Source organism: Sus scrofa, chromosome 9 (genome assembly GCF_054392235.1).
Source record: "Sus scrofa isolate SSC_HxYL_T2T_F1_AM1 chromosome 9, Sscrofa_HxYL_maternal_Yorkshire_Landrace_v2.0, whole genome shotgun sequence".
In the NCBI taxonomy this organism is placed as follows: Eukaryota; Metazoa; Chordata; class Mammalia; order Artiodactyla; family Suidae; genus Sus; species Sus scrofa.
The window spans coordinates 27,597,780-27,624,643 of NC_139391.1; the positions used below are offsets into that span (position 1 = coordinate 27,597,780).

Here is a 26,864-nt window from a genome sequence, read left to right on the forward strand (position 1 = left end):
CCAATGCTCCCTTGCTTTGTAACTTTGGGCAAGTTACCTTACTTCTCTCCTATATCTCAGTTTCATCATGGGTAAAATAGGGGTAACTATAGTTTCTACCTCATAGCGGCATTGTGGAAATTGGAGTTAATACATCAAAACTTGTAAAAGAATGCGTGACATACTTCATAAATATTATCGTTACTATTTTTGCCTTTTCGAAGATAAGGAAACCAGAGCTAAGAGTGGGTACATAATTGACCGAATATGACACAGCAACTAAGTGGCAGTGGCAAGATTCAGACCCAGCTCTTCCTGAGACACAGCCTATGTTCTTTCCATGACATCACTGGGACACCAAATTCTAAACAAACAGTGCAATAGCTCCTCACTTGTGAAATGGGAACAACACAAATACATACTTTATAGGATGAGTAAAATATTGAGAACAGTGCCAGGGATGCTGTAAGTGAATAAAATGTGTACTGTTAATAAAGACGATGGCGTTCCCTGGTGGTCTAGAGGTTGGGTACTTGGCATTTGTCACTGCTACGGCTCGGGTTTGATTCCTGGCCCAGGAACTTTCACATGCCTCAGGCTAGGCCAAAAAAATGGTTAATAGTAGTAATAATAATAATGATAATATAATATTTTTTTCCCTTACATATCATCTGGAAGAATAAAAGTGTCTCCTTTTAGAACTAACTCAAATAAGCTTTGTGGAGGCTGGAATGGGGTGGGCCGGTGGGTAGGGGTGTGTCAGGTGTTCCTTTTGCATAGGAAGAGAAGAATTAGAGGAGCTTAATGGAGCTGGCAAGACCAAGGGCTGTTACTCTTTAGACTGGGCAAATAAGCTTGGGAAAAGGAGGATACAGTAGAAAAATTTCAAATCTTTTAAATCTGCAGATCTCCAGTGACCGTGGCCACATCTGCTCTCAACTGAAACACATCCTCAAAGGCAACACCTCTACAAAATGAAGCCTGGAAGATAGACTGTGGGAGACAGATGGGGCCAAGGAGTACCAAAAAAGCACAGGCAGGTTAAAATAAATCTGACTTCTGGTTTCCTACTCTCTGATCCATTCATGTAGCTTCAGGATTTGTTGATGATTGTTTGCATAGTTGAGACTCTCTGGGGGGGGGTTGATTGTTTTTTTATTTCAAATCCAACACAGTGGGATACCAGTTTTATGCTTCTATTCCCATTTGATCAGGAAAGAACACAGTGCAAACTTTTCAATCTCCCCCCCCCACCCCACTCCCAACATTGCTGAGATGATTTAATGCCTCATAACAGAAGTAATTTTGTGATAATGACACAAAGGCAGCAATTAAAAAATATTGCTTGTTTCAGGGCCTATAAATTGACTGGTGGTAATTGACAACAGAATGTGTTTTCTAATTCACTGAAATGATATCTTATTGCAAGCTGGCGTGGTAATTACTGTATTTGTACAGTACCAGAGGAGTTCCAACCCGAGTTTGACAGGGAGTTGATTAAATCACCCAGGTGTAATTGAAGGTTTTGATTGCATTGCCTCCGAGCTGATCAGCATTAGTAATAGCCCAGCTTTCTGCTGTCATGTGTTTTTAGAGCTGGTGGTATATCAGCCATTTCAATCTCCCTCCCAACTCTTAGCCTGCTCGGTTGTGCCAGTGTCAAGGGGAGCAAAGAGAGCTCCTCAGAGCAGAAAAAATGAGAACAGACAGCAGATCCTTCCTGCTGGACCTGAATGACATCATCTGAAACAAAAAGAAACCTGTTTCTTACTGCCTGCTCTCTTTCCTTAGATAGTGAGGGAGAGACTATGGCATCAAAGATGCGGCTCGCACACAGCCTGTCAGTGCAGCACAAGGACATACGTCCATGTTATACAGAAAAAGCCTTCTGCTCATTAATTGCTCATTTGGTGATTGCAGATTTTTTGAAAAGTATCACTCTCCAAAGGGGGAAATTTAACTTGGCCTTGAATGCAGTATTTCAGTCAGTTATCAATAAAAATTTGATGATGCTGAGTTGTAAAGAACCCTTGAATTCATTGGTATTATTCCATTTACTTGTGTGGTATTTTCTGAGTGGCTGTTTTGCATAAAGCACACTGCAAAAGAGAAAGGAAAATAAGACACATAAATTCCAAGACAAAGCTGAACATGATCAAGTCCTTATAGGTAATATAAACCAATTGAGGTAGAAGGACAAAAAAATATTCAGCACCTTGCAAACACTTATTGACCACCAGCTAAGATTATCTATAGGTGATAAGAAGACAAATGAAATACAGCTTCTTCCCCTGAGGAGTATACAGTCTAATCAAGAAAACAAGAATGTCAATAAAATGATAATAGTTACCTTTTTTTTTCTTTTTTTTCACCACCCCCAATGTCATGGAGAAATCCCAGTGCCAGGGATCCAGTCTGTGCCACAGCAGCGACCCAAGCCACATCTGTGACAAGTGCAGAGCCTTAAACTGCTGAGCCACCAGGGAACTCCAATAGTTACTTTTTTTAAAACATACTTAATCTCATAATTCTCATAGGAACTTCTGACGGAGATGCAGTATTTCTTTCCATCTCACAGATTCATAAAATGAAGGTAGGGAAGTTAAATAACATCTCCAAGGAAGACCTGGGAACTGAGGATTCATAATTTGAGTCCAGGTCTTTCACAATAATTTGGCAAGATAATTGTTATCTCCATTTACAAACAAGAAAACTGAGGTAGAGGGATTAAGGAATTGCCTAGATCCAGCCATTAGAATGTGGTAACGTATAACCATAATCTGAAGCAGAAATAAATGTGTTAGCATATTCAAGAAAAGTGCTATGTGAGCACCAAGGAAGGGGGAAGTAATTCAGGTGGAGGTTGACTGAGGAATTGGTCATAAAGGATTCAGCTTCCCAGTTGAGACCTGAGAGTAAGAACTGAGAAGTGGATGTGTTGGAAGGGCTTCTTCGTCTTGGGAAAAGCACATCCAAATCAGCCAGTTTGCTTGGATACCTGCCATCAGATCCAACCAAGAGTTGGGCAAAAAGAGCTGAGTTTTTTTGGGGTTTTTTTTTTGGCTTATGTCTTTTTAGGGCCGCACCCATGGCATATGGAAGGTCCCAAGCTAGGGGTCTAATCAGAGCTGTAGCCACAGGCCTACGCCAGAGCCACAGCAACGTGAGGTCCGAGCTGTGTCTGTGACCTACACCACAGCTCACGGCAATGCCAGATCCTTGACCCCCTGAGCAAGGCCAGGGATAGAACCCGCAACCTGATGGTTCCTAGTCGGATTCGTTTCCACTGCGCCATGATGGGAACTCTAGGAGAGAATTTTTAAAAAGCAAAACTACTGACACAAATGGGAACCTTGGAGTATCTCTGGAATTCCTTTATCTACCTATCTTCTCATTAGTATGATAATGGATCACTGGTTGTAAAACTCAGATCACATCCTTTCAATAATAAGTCTGGTAAACAGTCTCTGAGCCAGCTGCCCTGTTTTCCAGAATGGATGGAAACTCCTTTCAGGGTTCTGTTGTTTTTTAACATCAAGGGGAAATTTGAACTAGATTCAAAGAGCTGCCCAGGCTCACCTGATGGATAGTCAGGCAGACCCAGAAAACACTGGGTCACTTCCCAGGAGAATCTGAAGGAATTAATGGAGGCTTCAGGATGACAGTCCAGTATATGTTTGAATGTTGCTTCTGAAAGGAATGCTGCAAAGGCTGGGCTCTAAAATGAGTCTTCCTTCCTAGAATGGCATCTGTGGGCAGATCTGCCTCTAGTCAGCCTCTGAAAGCCAGTGTCCAGGTTTGTTTTCTTAATACTTAGACCAGTGAGGCCATTTTACATTATTTCTTCTGGACTATGTCAGTCTCCATTTATAGGGATTAAGAAGGGTTTTGAAATACAAAGGAGAGGAATATAGATCACTGAAGGTTGAGCACATTGAGTAAAGAATGACCCCAGATGGACTTTATTTCCTATGCAAACAATGCACTGAGGGTCAGTTCAAGAAAACATGTCTGGAACTCTGCCATTTCCTGTGCTCATGTGGCTCAAGTCTCACTCTTAATCCTCTTGCAAAAGGCCAAGGTGGGGACCGGGGTAACTCTCGGCACAAATTTAAGAGGGCATCTTAAATTCAAAATCTAGCTTAATGTCCCCCCACTGGGCACAAATTTAAGGGGGCATCTTAAATTTAAAATCTAGCTTAATGCCCCCCCCCAATTGTAGCAAAACAAAGACAAGGTCAGTACCATAGATTTTTATCCCTTTTACCTCAGGTCCCAATATGATTGGTGGGGCCTTGCAGAGAGTTGACCCTTTGGTGGTGCCCTGATATATTTCTGCCAAAGAGATGGAGAAGAGCCCTCCATGGCAGTTGAGATCCCAAGGATAAAGTCTGGCATTCTAAAGACCTATGGACAAGGATTTGATTAGTAACATGGATCCTGTTCTAGGACCCAAGTCATTCAAGGGATTCCAGGATACCTCAGGCACAGGACATACTGTCACTCCAGTTGTGTTAAGTGTGCCTACTATTGTTTGCAGTTATGTACTGGCAACCAGAGGTTAGAGTTTTGCAATTACAGTCAGAATGTATCTATGGACTCATAAGTCATGTGGACTAACAGACATATGAATTAACATAGCTACTACTTTGTTCTCATTGCTAAATAAATAAATGGATGTATAAGTGAATAAATGGAAATAATAGGACAGAGATGCAGGATAGTCCAGAAACACTTATTGCATGGTTGCTGTTTTTCACTTATTTGCATGCCTGCAGTGAGAATGTACTTGGCTCCCTACTAATCTTAAAATAGTGAAGATCCTGTTACAGGATGATCACATATTTATTCAGCAGCTACTATGCTTAGCTCTATAATGGGCATTTAAATTTGTTTTGCCATTTTTTTTTTTTTAACGGCTGCACCTGCAGCATATGGAAGTTCCCAGGCTAGGGGCCAAATAAGAGGTGCAGCTATAGCCTACACCACAGCCATGGCAACACCAGATCCTGGCCATATGTACAACGGACATTCAGCTTGTGGCAACGCCAGACCCTTAACCCACTAAGGCCAGGGATTGAATCTGCATCCTCATGGATATCATGTTGGGTTCTTAACCTACTGAGCCTCAGTGGGAAGTCCAATGTTGCCATTTTTTTAAAGCGAGGCTTCTCATCTGCTAAAATGGAGATAATTAAATCTAAGATTATGGTATGGATTCAGAATAAATGTTGGCAAGTTTTATTATCATTGAATTAAATTGCAGTAGGGGTATAGAAGAAATAGAAAATACAGTCTCTGCATAGTGTTTTGACCTGAAGTTAGTGGAAGCTGATCCTATATTTCTGCACAAGATAAACTTGAAATAAGTGATTTCTTAATATTCAAAGGGTTTAGCACATTGTCAGTACTCAATACATGTTTACCATATAAGAAAATGTGAGATGAGAGGTTACATTAATTTAATATCTTTCGAAGGAACCAAAAATACTTTTTTTAAAATTTTTTAAGAGGTGCCAAAGTGGAAAATGCACTATATCTATTAATTATGCACATTAACTTATTAGTAACAAGGTTTAACTGTCAGTCAGGGACTAACTGGAAAGAAGGCTATATTTCTGTATGGTCTCCCCACATATAACCATCATAGATTTCTAGAAAACTCTACCTACTCTCACAACATTTAGCCACAATTCAGTCAAGTGGCAAATCAATCCCAGTTGATCTGGATGGAAGGTACTATTGTTGGGTGGGTGGATTCGTTTAAAAGAGGGGCAAAAAAGCTTCAATTTCATGACATGATTTATCCTGTTACACACAATGAGGAAAGAGATCACAGGAAAGTGGACAGAGCAAACTGTTGCTCATCTTTAGGAAACAGAGTAAAAGGCTTTGATTTGCCAAAGGCTGCATGGCAAGTAAGCAATACCAGACTTCAAAATTGTATCTTCGAATTCCAAATGCCATTAGCCTGCCACAGCATGATGGCATGAAGAGTTTCTCCTAGCTTCCAAATCATTGCTCAGCATGCCCATCTCACCCCACTATTCTTTCTGCTTCTGTCTCCACCTATTGCAGGCATTGTTCTGAAGCCATGAATTACCTCCCAAGTTTCAAATCCAGATACTTTGATACAGTCCTTATTTACCTTGTCCTCTCTTTAGCATTCTAACGTCACTACTCTATCCTCCTTGAAACCGTTTTTTTTTTTTTAACCTCAATTATGAACAAAATGATCCATCCAGGTTTTCAAATTAGAAACCTAGGCAGCATCACTGTCATGAATAATCCCCCCACTTCTCTGTCTTTTTCTCCTAAATACACACACACACACACACACACACACACACACACACACACACACCCCACTGAATTTTGGTAACCTAGCAAATTTGCCTTTTAAATGTCCTCCTAATTGCCTGTGCTTGATCTTAACTCTCTCTGCTTTTGTCTGTATCCTATTGACTAAAATGTGTTGCAGTAATCCCCTATGTGGCCAGTTTCTTTCTAAACCATCTATCATTCCTCCATTCACCCAATCATTCCCTTCTTCATAAGATCTCAAAACATGACTCCACAAGAGATGCAAGCAACAGGAGAAAGGCGTGTTATTACATGGTCGTACTTCCAACATCTTCATGGGCCAACAGCCCTTTGAGGATATCTATAAAAATCAAGGCACCTCTTCCTTTGCTAGGTCTTTCCCCTCCCATTCACCCCTCCTCCAAGGCCTTTTCATTCTTCTAGGAGAATGAGGTGAGGGAGGTGAGCTATAAGCATATAGAGCTACATGGAGGATGTGAAAGTGTGCTGTGGCTACAGATGCAGCATAGGGTGGTGGAAATAGCACTGGGGTCAAGTCCTATCTCGACCACTTCCTAACCATGTGACCTTCAGCCAGTCCCTGAATTCCTCTGAACTTCAGTTTTAAAGAAGAGTGATAATTAATACCTGCTAATGAGGTCGTTAGGAGGTTTCAACAAAATATTAAATGTAACAAATATAAAATCACTCGTTCAACCTTATACATATTATATGCAAGTTGGTTGTTTTCTTATTAGGCTATAAATGGAGAGGGATATGGGAACCATAACTCTAGAGGAAGTGAAGAGAAGAAAAGTAGCAGTGAAATAGCAAGAGATATAAAGATATAAAATGGGATGCAGCAGAAATTGCTTAATCTAAATGGTTGACTCAAATTGAGAGAAATTACAACCTCGTGTTTACAAGCATCTACTTATACTATCTTGTATTGGAGTTCTAATCCTCCACTTAAAAGTTGTGTCCATCACACACATTAACAACTCTAAGGTAATTAATAATATTTATAATTATATTCACATTTCTTAATATACTGTTATAACAACACTTAATATTGTATTATTATTTTCCCTAACATTTATTTGTATGTGTGCTAGACATTATTCTAAAGCTTTACATTATTATTTCTGAATTTCAATTTCTTTTTGAATAGAATGAAAAACATAACTATTACGCTTTCCTCATAGGATTATTTTGAGAATTAAATGAATTAGATGGTGTTAGCCATGTAGATACAACTCAAAACATGATAGCCTTTATTGTTATTATTAGCTATGGAAATACTAAGGGTAAAAACAAGCAAGTGGGAAGACACACTTCTCTCTGTTCCTCTTGCTAAGTATAGTTACAGACTCTGGACACTGAATATAAAACAAATACAAGAAAACTCAAAGGTGGAGTGAAGAAGGCCATCTTGCTGGTCACCTTGGATCATGGCAATAAAATTTCTGAGCTTTCTTTGTATTTCATATATCCCAGACATGAAGCTGAAGAAGCCAGAAACCTGGAAATGTCAGTGGGAGAAACAACAGAAGTCCCAAGGAAAGCCTGCTGTCTCAGGCCGAAGACCAGAAATGGGCACCCAGTAAGACAGAAAACTTTTAGAGAAAAATGGTTCTCCCCAAGCCAAATGCTGTGGATAAAACCCACAGCCTCACCCCCATTAGCAAAGGTTGAATGGGGAAACCAAGCCACTCTTGCTCGGTTATAACTAGGTGAAACAAGGCTCCTATACCACCTCCCACCCTGTGGTGTCAGAGAAGACATAGTGGGGAGTCAGGACTTTCATACCCATCTGGTGATAATGTACCCCCCCATAGGAGGCCACCTGAGGACCCCATCCAAAGGTAGCAAGGCCCCTCCTACCTCTCCTTGCTGGGTTGGTGCAGAGGAGGCCGAATGGGGAAGTTGGACTTTCACTTCCACGTGGCAGCCATGATAAACACCTTCCCACTATCCTCTGCCAGAATAGTGTCAGAAGAGGTCTGCTACAGCAAAAGCCTTCACAAAGAGGCAGAATATCATAACAAAATACTCAAAATATCCAGTTTTCTATTTAAAAAGTCACTCATCATACCAAAACCTGGGAAAATCTCAACTTGAGTGAGATGTAATCAACATACACCAGTACCAAGGTGAGACAGATTTTGGAATTATCTGAATGGAAGTCTAAAAAAAAAATCATGAAAATGTTTCAGTGAGCCGTTATGAACATGTTTGAAACAAATGAAGAAATAGAAAGGGTCAGCAAAGGAACAGAAGGTACATAGAAGAACCAAATAAAATTTAAAATGCAAAATCAAAATAAACACTCAATAAGTGGACTCAACAGTGGAATGGAGAGGACAAAGGAATGAACCAAAGCAGATAAGACAATAGAAAATACCTCACCTGAATGACAGAAGGAAAATAAACCAGGGAAAAGTGAACAAAAGCTGTGGGACCTGAGGAAGTATAACAAAAGATCTAACATATGTGTTATTAGACACAAGGAGGGTGGGAAGAAAATAGGATGAGAAAGTATTCAAAGAAATAATGGCAACTTTATGGTGGAAATCAAATAAACATGTTGTACACCTTAAAGTTACACAATGTTATATGTCAATTGCATCTCAATAAGGTAAAAAGTAAATAAAAGGCCAAACTAGAGAGTTAGATTAGGATATTAAAACAAAAAAGAATGACAGAAAATTTCACAAATTTGGCTTAAAACATAAACCTACAGATTCAAGAAGCTGAGCAAACTCTAAACTAGACAAATTAAAAGAAATCCAGAAGACACATCATACTCAAACTTCTGAATGCTGAAGACAGAAAAGAATATTAAAAGCAACCAGAGAGAAATGATACGTAACCCATAGGGTAAAACTCTTGCAATGACAATGGATTTCTCATCAGAAGCCGCTGAGGATGGAAAGAAGTGACATTATATTCTTCAAGTGCTGAAATAAAAAAATTGTCAACCCAGAGTTTTATATCTAGGGAAAATATTATTTGGAAATGAAGGAGAAATCAAGGCTTTCTCAGATAAGGAAAATCTAAGAGACTTTTTCACCACAGACCTATCCCAAAAGAATGGCTAAAGGAAGTTCTTGAAACTGGAGAAAAAAGAAAAAGAGAAAAATCTTTGAACAACTGGAAGAAGAATAAACAACAACAGAAAAATTTTAAGTATGGGTAAATTCAATAAACTTCCTTCTGTTGAGTTTTCTAAATTGTATTTGATGACTGAAGCAAAAATTATAACATTGTTCGATGTGGTTTTCAAGGTATGTAAAGAAAACATTTAAGACAAGTACATTGTAAATGGGAGGATGTACAGGGACTTTAAATAAAGTAATATGTCTACACTTTATTTGAACTGGTAAAATGTTGACATCAGTCAACTGTTTCAAGTCATACGTGTATAACATAATGCTAAAAAATGCACCACTAAAAAATCTGTACAGAGAGAGATATATTCAAAAATGCTCTAGATAAATCAAAAGGGCATTCTAAGATCTGTTCAAGTAGCACAACAGAAGGCAGGAGAATTGAAACAGAGAAGAGGGCTCCTGTTGTGGTTCAGTGGTAATGAACCCTACTAGTATCCCTGAAGATGCAGGTTTGATCCCTGGCCCTGTGCAGTGGGTTAAGGATTCAGTGTTGCCATGAGCTGCAATATAGGTTGCAGATGTGGCTTGGGCCCCATGTAGCTGTGGCTGTGGTCTAGGCCAGCAGCTGCAGCTCTGATTTGACCCCCAGCCTGGGAACTTCCATATGCTGCAGGTGAGGCCCTAAAAAGACATAAATAAGTAAACAAACAAACAAACAAATAATAAATCAGAGAAGTTAAAAAACAGAGGAAACAAAAAATGACAAACCTAAGCCCTAACATATCAATAGTTACATTAAATGTAAATAGCCTATGATTCCATTTATATAATATTCTTGAAATGACAAAATTAAAGAGATAGGGAAGAGATCAGTGGCTGTCAGGGTTTAGGAAAAGTAAGGGAAGATGAGTGGGTAGAATTGTAAAGAGGTAGCACCAGGGAGGCTTTTGTGGTGAGGGAACAACCTGTGTCTTGATCCCAGTAGTGGTCATGTGAAACTACACACATGATAAAATGACATTGAACAACACACACGTTGTATCAATTCAATTTCCTGGTCTTGATATTGTAGATATAATGAGTGGGGGAAATAAGTGAGGAGTACAAGGGGCCACTCTGTGCTATCTTTATAACTTACCACAAAACTATGTTTAATTTCGAAACAGAAAAATTGTGTTGCCTTGCTTTAAGTAAGTGCAGAAAGGAACAAGAGAGGTAGCTTGTTTAGCACCCTCCCTCAAAATCCACAGGCAAGTAGGGACTGGGAGTGAAATTTTGAACAATTGTTATCCCCTCTAGGTTTCATTTCAGCTCATTTTTCAAAACTTGCATGGAGAAGAGAGAATTGGATTCCTTCTATGGACTGCTAAGCTTTTGGGGTTACTTGTAGTAAAAAAAAAAAAAAAAAAATTTGTCAGAGGCCAGCAGGCTGCCTCCAGATTTAGCTGGATTAAGCCTCAAAACATCATCAGGCAGAAAGATTGAACCACCAACCAAATGTATCACTAGACACTGTTCAATGCTGGGGACGGGGAGAAGGTGAACAGGGAGACAGAGGGTGGCACATTTTTCACACAAGAAACGCTCCATTTTCTTGTGACCGAGTATGTTCTCATGCTCTGCCAACAACAATATTCAGTTCTGAGATCCAGTTTTAGACAGTAAAACCTTCAGCACTTTACAAAGCTGAGGGTTTTTTTTCCCCTTCACATGAACATGGAAATTCAATTACCTTCAAGAGTGAAACAAGAGCAGGCTCAACTCTGTGGCTAAAATTGTCTGAGAACATCCATGTGTAATCATATAATCTTGTGTGGTAATGGGGCATGCCTAGATTGCAATCATATCGAATTAATTATATTGTCTTTTGCCTGAAGAAAGAGTGCTAATGAAATAAAATGAAAGAAAAGAATAATAATAGAAAGTCCGAGCAGCAGGAATTTGTCAGCATTTGCCCAGAACTGTGCAAACGATAGAGACACTGGCTCTCACTCAACCCAGCCGCACTCTGACCCTTTACTCTTTGGCCATTACCTGTAACACATTACCTGTCTCCACTCTTTTTAGCCATGGGAGATGGCTCTCCTGTTCCCTTGTGTCTTTCCTCAAATAAATTTTCAGGACCTCACGTTGGTTCCATTCATCCCTACTCAACCAAGTATGGGTAAAGGGGACTTTTCTTTCTGTCTTAGGGTAAAGTCTAGGTATCTATAAAAAATAAGGCCATAGGGAGTTCCAGTCATGGCTCAGCAGTAACAAATCTGACTAGTATCCATGTGGACGTGGGTTTGATCCTTGGCCTTGTTCAGGGTGTTAAGGATCCAGTGTTGCTGTGAGCTATACTGTAGTTTGCAGACTCAACTTGGATCTGGCGTTGCTGTGGTGTAGGCATAGGCGGGTGGCTACAGCTCCCATTTGACCCCTAGCTTGGGATCTTTCAAATGCCGTGGGTACGGCCCTAAAAAAAAAAAAAAAAAAAAAAAAAAAAAGTCCATAAATCATTGTGGCCTGAATAGATGAAAAAGTAATAGCTCAACACTGGAGGAGATACTTATTTTAAGGATCCAGGTTCTTTCTTGTTGCTCTGCCATCCTCCTGGGCCTTTCTAGCCACAGGGCTGGATCTAGTTCTTGCCAAGCAAGCACTTGCCAAGTTAGCACTTTATAGCCCATGGAAAATGAAAAATGAGTGAAGGAGAATGTGTCCAGTGTTACCATTCCATATCAAGGTCCTAAAATGGTAGACTGCTCACATCCTAAACTCGTGGATTTATCTGGCTATAGGGGATCTATAAAAACAAGCTCTGGCGAACTGGGCAAGCCTGTGTGCCTGATTAAACCAAGGGCAGATATGTGTGTTGTGTGGGTGTGGGTGTCTATCCCTAAAAGAAAACAAGAGGCAGTAGGTCCTAGAGAGGCCATCATCACATTTCCCATCTCACCACCATTCCCCTGAATCTCAAGAGCCCAAGCTTCCAACTCGGAAGTGTATTTGTGCCCTGAGAAGTTGAACAAAGGTCTCCATGTGAGTCCATCGATACGAACAGAGCAGTCTCAGGATAAAGTTAGTACCAACCAGTCAGTCTGTACTCTGCATGTTACTGTAGCCTTCACATGCCATTAACGGGAAGAGGAACCAATAAGACAGGTGAAGGCTTAGTAGAGCTTCCTCTTCTGTTGTTTGTCCCAAGTCCCTTCCATTTCTCTGAGACTTCATTTTCTCAGATTCAAAGGCTCACTTCTTCCCCTCTGTTTTTTAGCTCTGGTCTTCCTTCCAAGCAGTAAGGAGGCAGACTGCAAAACTGGCCAATAGAAGGGTGGGCCAGAATGATGCAGAAATTGCAAGGAAAAAATGAACCACAAAATTAGGAACATATTCTTTATTCAGCTTTATGCTCTCAGACCCTAGCATAGTGCCCGACATGTAGTAAGTCTTAAGAAATGTTTCTAGAACTGAATTGTATAAAAAATCTGAATTAATCTTCTGAAAGGTAAATCTGAATTAATCTTCTGAGATACCAGACAGGAGATTTTACTCCATTTTTTTGATCATTCACCCCCGCAGTGCAGTTCTGCCTGCTATTTAGTGACAAAGCTTCTGCTCAGGAAACCCCAAGCACAAATCAACTAGACACTGAAATAACACAGATGGAGATTCCACTTGCTTCTATGTTCCAAACAAAAGATAAGCTGTTCCTTGTTAGACAAACTGCATCAAATTTACTGTGTTATTGTATCAAACAAATATTACATTGATGGCCAACAAGAGACATGTAACACTTGTTTATTAAATCTATCCACTTTGCACAGATTTCTGACAAAACAAAATAGGATCTTTTCTTTCCTAATTTTTTTTTTTTTTCTTAACAGCCTTCTTCTAAAACTGTATGCCCATTTGTACTTTAAAGGCATCTGGTGAGTTTCTCATATAAACTTAATCATTTTCATGACTCTAACGCCTTCTTCCTTTTAATTAGTTGGAAACACTCTCTTTGAGTATACCTGGCCTTAGCCACCTCGGGACCCATCAGATGTCTTCCTGTGTCTCACAAAATGATTACATATTTTAAATAATGAAAATATTCACATAAACCTTTACATAGCTTTTCTGGGCATGTAATATACAACACAAAATATTACATCAGAAGTCAGGGCTACCTTATTTTTTTTTTGCACTTTACATTTTACAGTTTACCTTTCACCTGTATTATCTGACAACTTTGACAACTTCATGATGTGTTACCTTTATTTTCAAAATCATATAGATGAGGAAATTTAGGGCTCAGAAACATACCTAAGGTGACACCATCAAGATCCAAATTCAGATCCACTGACTTTTTTCCTATATCAACATTTCTCCCTTTTGTGCTTTGTTTACAAAATGTCAATATGTGCAATTGAAAGTCAAGGTTGATTCTGGACTTCTTCCCATAAACTATTGTTAACCATGGAAATATATCAAGAACAAAAGGACAGTTTCAAAACCAGTCCAAAGACACTTGTGAATGCAAAGTCCACAAAGCATTGTCAGCATAAAAGATAATCAGCTTTTCTGGGCAGGGCAGGTAGTGGGAAGAGGCATTAGTGAGAAGAGCTGAGTTTGGTTTTCTCCTCCAGAGCTTCTCAGCTCCTGCTGCCAGATAATAAACAGCAAAGGCAGGTTTGTTTTTCATCCAAATTCTGATTCCAGAGATACACATCATTACTCTGCTCTTCTATCTCCCTAGTTCTACTTACAGTCTTCAAAAATATGCTAACATGATCACAGGGGGAGGTGATCTTCCAAGAATTAAACATTTGAAAGGTGACAGTAACAGAGGCTGTAATGGTAATTATGTCAGAATTCAAAATTAGAATCCAAATCTCTCCTTCTCTGCACTACAATTTGTTTCTTCCTATACTTCACAATGGTTGAGAGGAAGAAGTCACATCGTTAAGACTTTTAGAGATTGCAGAGTCCCCATCGTGGCTCAGTGGTAACAAACCCGACTAATAAAGCTGTGGGAGCGGGTTTGATCCCTGGCATCGTTCAGTGGGTTAAGGATCTGGCATTGCCATGAGCTGTGGTGTAGGTCAAAAATGTGGCTTGGATCTGGCACTGCTGTGGCTATGGCATAGGTAGGCAGCTGTAGCTCAGATTCCACCCCTAGCCTGGGAGCTTGCATATGCTGCAAGTTCAGCCCTAAAAAGCAAAAAAAAAAAAAAAAAGAGTCTTTAGAGATTAAAAAGATTCTTCTTTGGGGACAGTCATAAGTTTTCTATACTGACAGCTTTAGAGAAATACTTTGATCCTTGCCAGAAATAGTTACAGAAGAAAGTCTGGAAAGGCGAAATCAGAAACCACTGTAAAGAAGGGCGTTTTGTACCTAGGATTTTTTCCTATTGGGTGGCTCTGTCAAAAAGTGAGTTCTTGGAGTTCCCATTGTGGTTCAGCAGGAAGGAATCCAACTAGGAACCATGAGGTTGCGTGTTTGATCCCTGGCCTCGCTCAGTGGGTTAAGGATCCGGCATTGCCGTGAGCTGTGGTGTCGGTCACAGACCCGGCTCCGACCCAGCGTTGCTGTGGCTGCAGTGCAGGCCGGCAGCTGCAGCTTCAATTCGACCCCTAGCCTGGGAACCTCCATATGCCACAGATGTGGCCCTAAAAAAGACCAAAAAAAAAAAAAAAAGTGGATTCTTACTTCGGAAATCATTGAAGTAGATGCCTTGTCCCTCCTGCCATTGTTCCATTTGTTTATTAATTCATCAGATACATTTTGATCATCTGTATCTGCCAGGCTGTGTGTTACATGATGAATAAAACATGGGTCCTGACCTCAAAGCTCTTGGGTCCCTGGGGAAATGGGGAGGGAGTGAAGTTTGGGTCTAATCAAGGTTCCTAAGAGGGTGAGAGAGGCAGGTTAAAACATCAGATTGAATAGGCAATTTCAGTACATTGTCATAAAGAACAGACTATTGCTCAAAGCTCTTGTAGAAGGATACTCACGTGGCTCTGAGGATCAGAAAAGACTTCCAAAGGACTAACACTCAAAGTGGGTCCCGAATTAGGAATCAGGAAACTGAATAGATTGGATCTATCAAATATATTTCCAGAGACCATGGGTCTACAGGAAGATGAAGAACCCCAAGGCCAAGTGTGTCTCATTTGCACAGTCCCCTTCCAAGGCCCTTGCAGGGGCCCTAGAAGTGGTTCCATGGTCATTTGTGTAAAATTTTAGAAAGTAAGATATCATAGCTCCAAAGGATTTAGAATCCTGTTCCTTTCCACTCTGACTTTTCCTCCATCATATGCCCCCTTGGTTTGGGTGGTATTGGAATGGCTGCAGACATTTCTGAGATTCCAGTGTCGGAGAAGCTGAGCTGCAGATACTTTAGTTTGCATTGCATGGGATAAATTTTATATGATTTTTAGTCTCTTGCATGTTCTTCTATCCATACACTTCCATGTCAAAGGACATGTTTTATGACAAGATGACCTTGAGTCCTCCCAATTCACCTGCCAAACCCTGTGAAGCAAACTTTGCCCCAGGAAAGGCTGAATTATTTTTTCTATTCTTTTTATAGAAAATCACATTATGCAGCTGTTATCTCACAAAGAGGCAATTAAAGAGTACGCAGCCAAAAATGGATGTGTTTTCTCTGCACATCCAACTTGGAAATGACTGAATTTGCCATCCTGGATCATAACAAATTATTCCAGGATTTTGTGAACACGTAGAAGATGCTTGTGAGGCCCTGCTCACATCCCATCAACCTTGCCTGGAAGCTACAGGCTGTTTCCAGGCGTATGGATAGCCTTCTGTGTGTCTCTTTGCTTGAGAACATTCAAATAGCTATGAATACGTGCTCATCCTGAAAACAGGGCAGGAAGAGCTGGTGCCCCTGGAGCAACCCTGGAACTGTGGTTGGTGGAAATTACCCCAGCTTTCTCTCCCCTTGGTGGGAATGTTCTGAATTATGTGCTTCTGGCTATCATGACAATCCAGCCCTCTATCTACAATCCTTGCATCCCCTTTGCTATGACAGAGGCCCCTGAATGGATACTGTGTGGGTGTCTTTACCTGTGGATCAGGCATTCCACATGCCCTGGGTAATGGTGCTTACCAAGGCTCTTTGGGCTGGAATGGCAAGTCAATACCCAGAAATGAAAGAGCCCCATGTATTCATCTTGACACTAAACTGGTTTCCTCAAGAAATAGAGCTGTAACAGGGGTGCAGCACTGCTCACTTTGCTGGCAGGTTGAACATCATTAGGTAGCAGGATATAGCAGTCTTGGTAAGTGGGTAGCCACATGGTTGGGCCCATCTGTAGCTTGATCTGTGCTACTGGCCACTACACTCATGGGTACTAAGTGCCAATTCTGGAGTTACATCAGTAACAGCAATGAAGGCTGGCTAATGTCAACTGGCCAAGTCTACTTGATTGTTCCTTTTGTCTCTCAGTTATTTAGCATGACTTCTGTGATGGATTTTTCTAGCGGATGTTAACATGTGAAAAAAATCTTCATGTTCTGTGCCCATTGCATCTAACCAGCCCTCCTTATCTCCAATTTTCTAATCCTTTTTATTCCCCGCCTCTGACCAAAGAGCAAAGCCATTGACCACTGTCTAAATATCTGTCCATGTTCTCATTTGGGAGCTACTTTCTCTTTTCACTAAAGTGAAAGATACTCGCATCACAGACCCATCCATGGAGAAGATTATTCCACTTTTCACTGTCTTCAAAAGTGCCAGAATGGAGCTATAACAGAGCTTCCATTCATTCTTGGCTTGAACTCATATACCAAGCTGACCTTTCTCTAAACTAAGCTTGGGATTTTTCCTCCTCCACCAGCTGCTAATATGGAACATCCTGCTTCAGTGTGGCCATAGATATGAGTTAATGCGACTGAGGTAGGTGAAATGGGAGTCTGAGCTACCAGCTAGTGTAGTTACTCATGTTCCCTGGTCTGCTTGGGCTCAATCCTGAGTGTGTCCCTTCCATCTTGCAATGGACTATTGCTGTGTCCAGCTGACTTTATGACTTGGTGAGTCCAAAAAAAACTCAACTACTAATAGACAGTTCCAGTGGCATGGTCTCTTAGCACCTCACAACTAAGTGTTCTGTCTTTGCTAGGGCAATATTCCAGATGCTGTCTCTCAAAAGGCATATAATTCTCTGCTGCAGATGGCATGGCCTTCATCCAAAAATCCCAGGAGCCTGAGTTGTAATTCTTGCCTAAGGCTTCCATAAGCTAAGTATGAGGTCTTTTCCCACCACAGACAACTCCAGTGCAATAGGGTCTTCTTGATTTTATGGCTAAAGTAGCAGGGCTGCTTGCACTGATATCAGGGCCTCTTGCAGATGCCCTTCCTGCTCCAAGCCCCACAGGAAACTGACTATCCCAGTAAATGGGCCAGGACAGTATCCCAGGTGTGGAATGTGATGCCTTATTCCAAGGAGGTCTAATAAGTGCTGGGCCGCTTTCTTTGTAGTAGAGGAGAGAAGAAGCATTGATTTGACTTTGACTTTGGAGGTTATACTCATCCCTGGACCACTAAAAACTTAACTGGTGACAGTTTTCATGAATCTTTGTAAGGTTTATCTCCCATCCTCTTCAGCTTACATATCTTCCAAGCAAATTAGTCACCTTTTGCTCATCCTATCTGAACAGCATGTAGTCATCAATATATTACATCCATGACAATCTGTGGGATGGATGTTTGAGTCATCCTGGATCTCTTATGAGTATATACCATGTTGGAAGATGGGAGAGTCAACACAGCCCTGAGGCAAAATCCTTTCTCTTCGGCCAGATGATCCAAAGGACCTTATGAATATTGTTGTCTGTCCTACATGAATGCAAATTCTTTCTAATCCTCTTTTCTAATTGGAATGGAAAATAGCACATCTGTCAAATCAATCTTACATACCATGGATTTGAAGGCTTATTAATCTTCTCTAGCTAAGCAATACATGTCTGGAATAGCAGCTGCAATTGAGGCTTCTACTTGGTTATGCCTTCGGTGAATTGGTTATGCCAATGAAGTCATTCATTCTTCAGGATCCATCTGGTTTCTACAGGAGCCAATTGGCATATTAAACAGAGATATGACTCCAGGTCTTCAGTGGTGGCACTAACCTCTGCCGTGCCTCAGGGATGTTTTTCTGCTTTTGATCTACTATCTCAGTCAAGGTCAGGGACGGTTTCAGAGCTATCTATTTGTTCTTCTCCATCATAGTAGTTCCTATCCTACAAAATCCAAAGACCCACTGTAGGGGGTATTCCAGCTGTTAAGAATTTCAGTTTCAATTATGCACTCCAGAACAGGAAAAACAACCACTAGGTGGGTCCCTGAATCCAATGAGTCCACTGGGAGCCAGATTTTATCCAGGACTTCATATTACTTGGCTCTCATAAGTCCCCTCTCTAACAAAGGGGCCATTATGCACTTTGGGGCTTCAGCTACCAGTGCCAGCTCAGTCTCTGTGTCCAGTCATCCTCAAAATGTTTAGGGATTTCCATTTCTCCAATGGATGATCACCTGAGTAAATAGCCATCAGTCACTATGGGAGGAGACTCAGGAAAATCATAATTTTGTATTTGCCATCATATCACAGAGTTCTACTTCCTGGGGACATGGCCTCCTCTTCAGCTCAGGAGCCTCTAAATGAAAATTGGTTCAGCTCTGGGATCATGATTTACAATTGGGGTGAAGTTCCTCAGGAAGTGCTCCTCCATTCATTCATTCATTCATTCACTCATTCATTCATCCTCTCTTTCTCTCCCTCTCCCTCCCTTCCTCCTTCTCTCCCTTCCTTCTTTCCTTCCTTCCTTCTTCTTTTTGGTAATATGTTTAGCAACAGCTTTGTAGGATGCCCACCTATATTACCCCTAGGTATCCTAAGTTCTTTTCACTCTTTCCACAATCCTTGTGTGTCAAACCTTCGTGATGGTGATTGTGGCCTCGTGCTAGCTAAGAGCTGCCACCTGGCTCTTATTATTTGGGGACTACATCATTCCCAGGGCTATTAAAGCTCTGTGACTACCTCTCCTACCATCAGCCCTGGACTGCAGAGGACAGCCACCACTTCTCAGTGGTTCTGGCACCCTCTCACCTGTGCATTCCTGATGACCTTGATAAAAGTCATGTCCTCTGGGTCCTCCTGGGAAGTATAATTGTCTGGTGGGTTCTCAAACCTCACAAAATATACCCATGCCAGAATTTCCTCTTTGTTTCTTCTTCTATCCTCTCCCAGGCCAGAGTAGGCACTTATACTTCACTCAGTATTGGTCATCACTTTTTCTAAACTTCTAAGAGCCATCCTAGCAGCAAGTTTGTTCTCTGGTGTCCTTGCAGGTGTCAAATCCCATGTTTCAAGAGAGTGTTCCCAAGTCAATGAATTCTTATATTTCCAAACTTATATTCCAGATCTCTTAAGCAAGTACTCTCAAAATTATATCCTTGTCATACTACACTTTCTCCTCCTGGTACATCTGATTCCATCTTGGAATCTCTTTCTTGCCGAGCCAAATCAACACACAGTCTTCTGGAGAATCCCAGTGGTTGTGAGCCCCCAGCTGCTCTAGTGGTAACTTGCTCATTATCATTTCCTTTATTGACTTTTCTACCTTCATTGCCTAACTTCCGAACCCCCTTATATGTGTCCCAAGATCTCCTTTCAAATAAACAATTAGCATCCAAATACATGTGTCAGAGATGGCTTTTGGAGGAACCCAAACTAAGACAATCCCTCTCTTGAAGGGTAGCTACAGAAAGAGAATAAATAATTTCTGCAAATGTTTATTTGCTAAAATTCTTCTTATTTTAGAGATTATTTTCTGATTCATTTTTCTTTTGGAGATATGGTAAGTTAAAACTGGTTGTCATTTAAGATGACCTCTTCTACCTTATAGAAAGCTTTTGTTTGTTTGTTTTTGTTTTGTTTTTGTCTTTTTAGGGCAGCATCTACAGCATATGGAAGTTCCCAGGCTAGGAGTCAAATCAGAGCTGCCTGTGCCAGAGCCACAGCAATGCTAGATCTACGCCAGCTCTGCAACCTACACCACAGTTCATGGCAATGCCAAATCCTTAACCCACTAAACAGGGCCAGGGATTGAACCTGCATCCTCATGGATACTAGTCGGGTTTATCACTGATGAGCCACAGTGGGAACTCCCTAGAAAGTTTAAATAAGGATCAGAACCCCTCTGCTCTTTTTTAAACAAATTTTTTATTATAGTTGATTTATAGTTCTGTCAGTTTCTGCTGTACAGCAAAGTAACCTAGTTATTTATATTTTTTTTCTCACATTATCCTCCATCATGTTCCAATCACAAGTGATACAGTTCCCTATACTATACAGCTGGCCCTCTGCTATTTAAAACCATTGCTCAGTTACACTCACAGTGCTTACTGACAGGTTGCAGCAAGCCATTTTGAATCCCTCCAAAGACCAAGGGAATTATGCCAGCTCAGCAATCCAGATCACTCTGATTTCCAAAGGAATTCTCCCTTTGGTAAAGGGCAGAGTTGGTTTCTGTCTCTTGAGATCATGAAACTTCTGCTTTATTTTGAATAAAAGAATCTAAGTAAGGGGAAGCTTTGAGGTGTGGGAAATGTAGTTCTTTACTTTTTTACTAATTAGGCTTATGTCAGACTTTTAAAAATCTTGAAAATCTTTCCTTTTTTATATATTATTTATTTTTAACATGAACTACTATCATAAAATCAGCAATTAAAATTGACATGCCAAAAAATATAATTATTTTTCATAAGAATTCACATTTTTTTCCTTGAACATTGAGGCATATCCTAACTTGATAATTGTGGTTTTACATTAGAAGATCCCCTGCCCCAAGACCCTTTCTTGTGGGGTCTGAAAATAAAATGAATTCTTGACAGTAGTGATATGAATGCATATGTGAATATAAATGTATGCACGCTATAAACTCTCTATGGTCAAGCAGTTACAAAAGATATATATATAAAAGGAAAATAATGAGAAAATTATAAAAGGGGAAAATAGGGGTGTCAATATATATATATGTGTGTGTGTATATATGTGTATATATATGTGTGTGTGTATACACATATATATATATATATTTCACAGCAATGAAATTAGTGTACCCCCAAGTCTTATGCACTGGCTTGAACAGCAATGGAAAAATAGAGAACTTAATCAAACCCAATGCAGCACAAAATGTGAAAGGATAATAGGAAATTAAGAAAGAAACTCCCAATAACTACAGCCTAGAGGAAAAGTGGATCTATGAACAACAACAATAAAAGGCAGTCACAGAATCTTCTAAAATCTTTCCACAATTAAGGTAGCAAATTCTATGTGGTAAAATGCCTTAATGTTAAATAAACATAGAGGACTCTGCAATCCGTACTAGTCAATTCCTCTAACAAAATCCCAATTAAAGGACTATTTGCCACCACTGTCTTTAAAAGAAACATTTGAAACTGATTGGAATGATTAATTATCTGTTCCTTTATTGATGCCTAATGAAAGGTGGGTCCATGGCTGGAATACATATCACCCAGTTTGGGATCTTGAAAGTATCATAGGGTTGGTTTACCTTCCCCCACCCATCAGGATGAGTGGTGGGAGTAGTTATAGTTCAGCAACTGAGTGGCAAAGCCAGTATTACAAAGAACTGGCATGTGTACAGGGATGCTAAGCTTCCTCGTGGTGCTAGCTTTGCACGCCCCACTACCCTTGTCCCTAATTACACTTTGCCTTTAGCTACTCATTTATAATAAAGTGTCCTGGAACACTGAAGCATAACAAATTTCGGGAGAGATTCTGGCAAAAGCGCAGATTGGCTCTCCATGGTATATACGATACCCCTGGGGTAGCAGGTGAGGCTGTTAGAAGGATGAAAAATCTAGCAGTGTCTCTGTCAGTCCTTCTGTCAGGAAAAGACAGTGGCTGCTCAAGGCGAAACACATGAATCATTTATAGGAGAACTCAAATGCAGTCTTCCCATCTCAGAAAATGGCAACAGAACCCACCTCATAGCTCGGGCTGAAAACCCAAGAGTCATGATTCTTTTTTATTTTTTCTCCCTCATGCAGTATAACATCCAAACCACTAGCATTTTCTGTCATCTGTATCCTCAAAACTATCATCAACCCACCCCTTGTCCTCATCTCTGCAGATCTTACCTTAGTCTGAGTGCCATCATTTCATACCAGGCTCCTGAAACTATCTTGTCATTGGTTACTCACTCTTTTTTTTCTCACTTACAATACGTCTTCCTCACAGACACTGGTTATCTTTTTCAAATGTGAATCAGATCATCCCTCCTCTTCTTAAGACCTTTAGTGGCCTCATATTGACCTTCAAATAAAGTCCAGAATTTTCGCCATGACTTACTTTGCCCTCTTCACTGACCTCATCTTATTCCCTCCCTCCCTTTTTTCTGCCATATTCTAGACCTTTTTTTTTTTTCCATTTAGTTTTGGTCCCACCTCAGGGCCTCTGAACTTAGCATTGCTTCCGCCAGATCTTCCCACCTAGGACTTTACACAAATATTGCCTCCTCATCTAAGACTTTACTGATGAAAGTGTCTAATGTATCTCTCCCTACATCCTACCCTAGCTCAGAGTAAATTCTTATTATGTTATCCTCTTTTATTATCTTTGTCCTATATATCACTAATTCAAATCATCTTATCTGAATGTGAGTGTTTATTTTCTGTCTCCTCCCATCCAGAAGGTAGACTCTAAGAAACAAAGCTTTTGGACCCCAAAGCATACATCAGTGCCTGTCACATAGTAGGCATCCAAAACACATTTTTTAAGGAATGAATGAATGAATGAATGAGTAAACCATGTTTGTTGAATGGATAAATGAATCAATTAACCAACCAATCAACCAAGCAATAAATCAATGGGAATTATTTTTCATATCCTGATAAGAAGTAACTCTGCCACCTTTCGTTTAGTAGGTCTATCAAATACCTAATTTTTCTCTTGGGAATATGGTTTGTGATTGGGATGGCAGGGTGCAAGTTCTAGGGCAAGTATTTTAGGATAAGATTTTCAGTGATAAATGATATCATTCAGATAATTTGAGGTTAAGAATAAAATTTCAGTCAAACTTCTCCATAGAATAGAACCTTCCATTGGCCAATGTACTTTCAATGCTGATATACTTCTGGGATCAGGGTCTGATGTGGGAAAAAACAATATACATGAGTCCCCTTCTCCTGCCTTATCCTTGATCTAATCTTTCTCTGACCACACAGAAGAGGAGCCATGGGTGTATTCCCCAGGAAACACATTCTGAGATAGAGTTTAGCATGCAGGAAGTTTGTTAGAGGGTACTACTGGGATTGAAGCCTATGAAAGGGAAGAGAAGAAAGAATTGGACAGAGGGGAGACGTTGAAATGTGATTCAGTGACATTGGGGACCTCAGTCAATACTATGGAGAATTCTTAAGCGAGAATTACCCTTCCTTTGTCCCAAGTTGGGGCAGAGAGGCTTAGCCTTTATATTCTCACTGGAATCACTCACTGGATATGACATGCTCTGAAAAAGGGCATGACTCTCAGCTAGGCAGCTCTTTTGAGCAGAAGTGACCTCCATAAGGGAACAAGGCATGCTGAGGCTCTCCACCAGCCACACATACCGAAGCCAGGAGACCAAGTCAGGCTTCCCAAAGGGGAATCTGGGTGATACACCACAATGTCCAGCACAGATTGAAAGTCCAGGAAGGGCCAAGTTAACCCTTCCTCACCAAACAGAGAAGGAATAGAGAACTTGTGCTTTCTGCTTTGAACCAACATCATAGAGCCTCAATCCCAGATGTTCTTAAGCATGACATTTAGCAGCTCTTTTTTAAAAAGAGGCTTTGTTCTTTTTCTTGTTTTGTTTTGTTTTAAGACTTTTTGGTTTGTTTGTTTATTTCACTCTTGAGAAATGGAAAATCTTTTCTCTTTACTCTGCGTCAGACTGTGGCTAAGCTCTTTTCAATTCAAATTCCTGCCATTGCAATGGATCCTCCTCATTGAATGACACTCTTTCATCCATATTAGGCTAGGTTCTTCCACATTCTAGGACTCAAAAGTGCGCATATGAAAGAAATATTTTCTTAAGCCCAATAACATAAAAAACCAGAGTTAGGAGTTGACCCAAGAGAAATCTGTGATGAGTGTACTTCTAAAGTTCAGAAAAGAGGAAGTAACTATGCCAAACTGCCTAACTCATGTTTTTTGTTTTGTTTTGAATTCACTCTAACATCCCTGATGTGAATGGTGTCTATTTCTTTGGACCTCAAACTATAATGTGTCTTAGAATAAGCTGGTGTGCTTATGAAATACAGATTGTTGGGCTTCATTCCTCATGGAGTCAGAGGATCCAAGTAAGACCCAGGAATCTGCATTTAAAAATTCTAGATGATCTGTGATGCAGGTGGTCCAGATACCACACTTTGAGAATCACTAACTCATTTCATAGCAAACACCATTTAACTAACTAATAAAACAGTACCCCCAGTGACTGATTCTGATGAGCAATACAAGTCAAGTAACTTAAGCAAGAGCTTAAAGATGGGCTGCTGCCTTGCACAACTTCAGGGAACTCCATTCACACAGAACACAACAGGATTCTGCTCCTGAGGTTCCATTCGTGTTGTAGTCTCCTCTCCATGAACATTGTTTGCAGACTAGTCTGAGAGGTGATTCTATTAAAGACAATACAAACATCTCAGGGCAGGTGGGATATCTAGGTCCTCACTCAGCTGCTGCAAACTCTGGTTTCCTTTTACATAGAGAATAGCAATGATAGTTCTCAGGCATCCATAAAGTAACAAGCCTTCTTCTAGTTCCAGTCATGCGGCTTCAGTCGATACCCAGATACCCTTCAGAGAAAGAAACTTTCTTACTCCTATCCCATCCACACCGTGTTACCCAGAACACAGACTTTCCCTAATTTCTCTCCAGAGGCACCTTGAGCCCTGGCTGCCATCTCTCTGGTATGATGCTAAACAACATCCCTATGGGAGGCAAGGAGCACTAGGCTTCATATTTCACCTAAGCCACTCCCTCAAACTTCTCTCATTTAGAGCATGTGCCCTCTACTTGATAACCTAGCTCCTCTGATGGGTCAGACTCTTTTCTTTCGAATATTTTAAAACCACCAAACAAAACACAACATGTTAGGTTATAAATCGGCTTATACAGATTTACCACACTTACAATGCACCCAACCTAAAGAAGCTCTTTTCTTCCCAGGGTCACAAAAGGAACCATTTTCACATATGCTATTGAAAGGACCATGCTAAAGATCAGCTGTGTAAATTAATCCTTCATTAGGTCAAACAAAGACTTTGTATTTGCATAAGCAGACTTTTGGCAGATGTGATTGTGTACCTGAAATATACCAGATATTTCAGATGTACCCAGTATGCTACCTGTTTTAAATCATTTAAGCCTCATTAAAAACCCAAGATGCAAAGCAGTGTTAGTCTCCCCATTTTACAGACAAGAAAGTTGAGGAAAAGTTAATTTCTGATGATCACATAGCAAGAATTGGCAGAGCCAAGACTTGTACCCAGATTTACATGATTTTAGAATCATAATTAAGCACAAAAATACTCTCCCTAGGATAAGCTGCAGCTTACATCTCAAGATTTTATAGGCATCTCAAGATCTTACCTGCCCCTAAGATATCTTCCCCTAGTCTTGCTGCCATAAAATTCCTATTATTAGACAAATTGCTTGATTTGAGATCATATTTTCAGAAAAGTATCATTAAAATAGGAAGATAGCCTGAGAACAACAGGCCTTTTTCCTTCTTTACACTGAAGCACCACTAGAAAACATTTCTGGAGTATTTGGGGAGATATATCTGTTCTAATGTTGAAACATAAGAGAACAGGAGGCCTCAGGGAAGGGGATTTAAGCCTGGTAGATTTTGATGGGGGAATGAAAGGAAAGTTCTGGAAATTGAACCACTGATTAAATTTCATTGCACAATTCTGAGAAGTGAACATGCCCTGAGAAAAGGAATTAAAGAGAAAGGGTAGATAAAATACTCAAGAGATGTGTCAAGAGATGTGTCATCAGGACAGAGTTGGCCAATTTTTACCACTTGGCTTTATTCTTTCCAGTGGTCTTTCCAATCTGACTTTCAGAAATCCACTCACCATGCACAGCTTCAAACTTTCCAATGAATGATCAGTGAATCTCTTCTCCAGATCAGGCAAATGAGTACTTATTGAGCATTTAAAATAAGCCCCTACCCACCAGTCCACAACACTCCACCACCACATGTTATCTGCTACCCTTATTATTCCTTTTCAAAACCCACATCATTACCTTAAATACGAAATTGTTATATTTCACTTTGTTATATTATTTGCTTATTTATCATCTGTCTGTCTGTCAAGATAGTAAATTCCAAGAGGGATAACTTTATCAATCTTGTTCGTCCCTGCATTACTAGCACCTAAATAGTCCCTGAAATTGTAG

General features: G+C 40.3%; 1 protein-coding gene across 7 annotated transcripts in view; it reads left to right on the forward strand.

The window, feature by feature from the left end:
- Positions 1 to 26,864, forward strand: part of LOC110255418 (uncharacterized) — a 273,087-nt gene that overhangs the window by 198,993 nt on the left and 47,230 nt on the right. For 2 of the 7 annotated variants that reach the window (XR_014815059.1, XR_014815058.1), the window contains one exon: positions 886 to 1,015. The exons of the other annotated variants lie outside the window; for them this stretch is intronic. The gene's annotated coding sequence lies outside the window, so the exon portion shown is untranslated. The remainder of the gene's footprint in view (positions 1 to 885; positions 1,016 to 26,864) is intronic. 7 annotated transcript variants of the gene reach the window in all.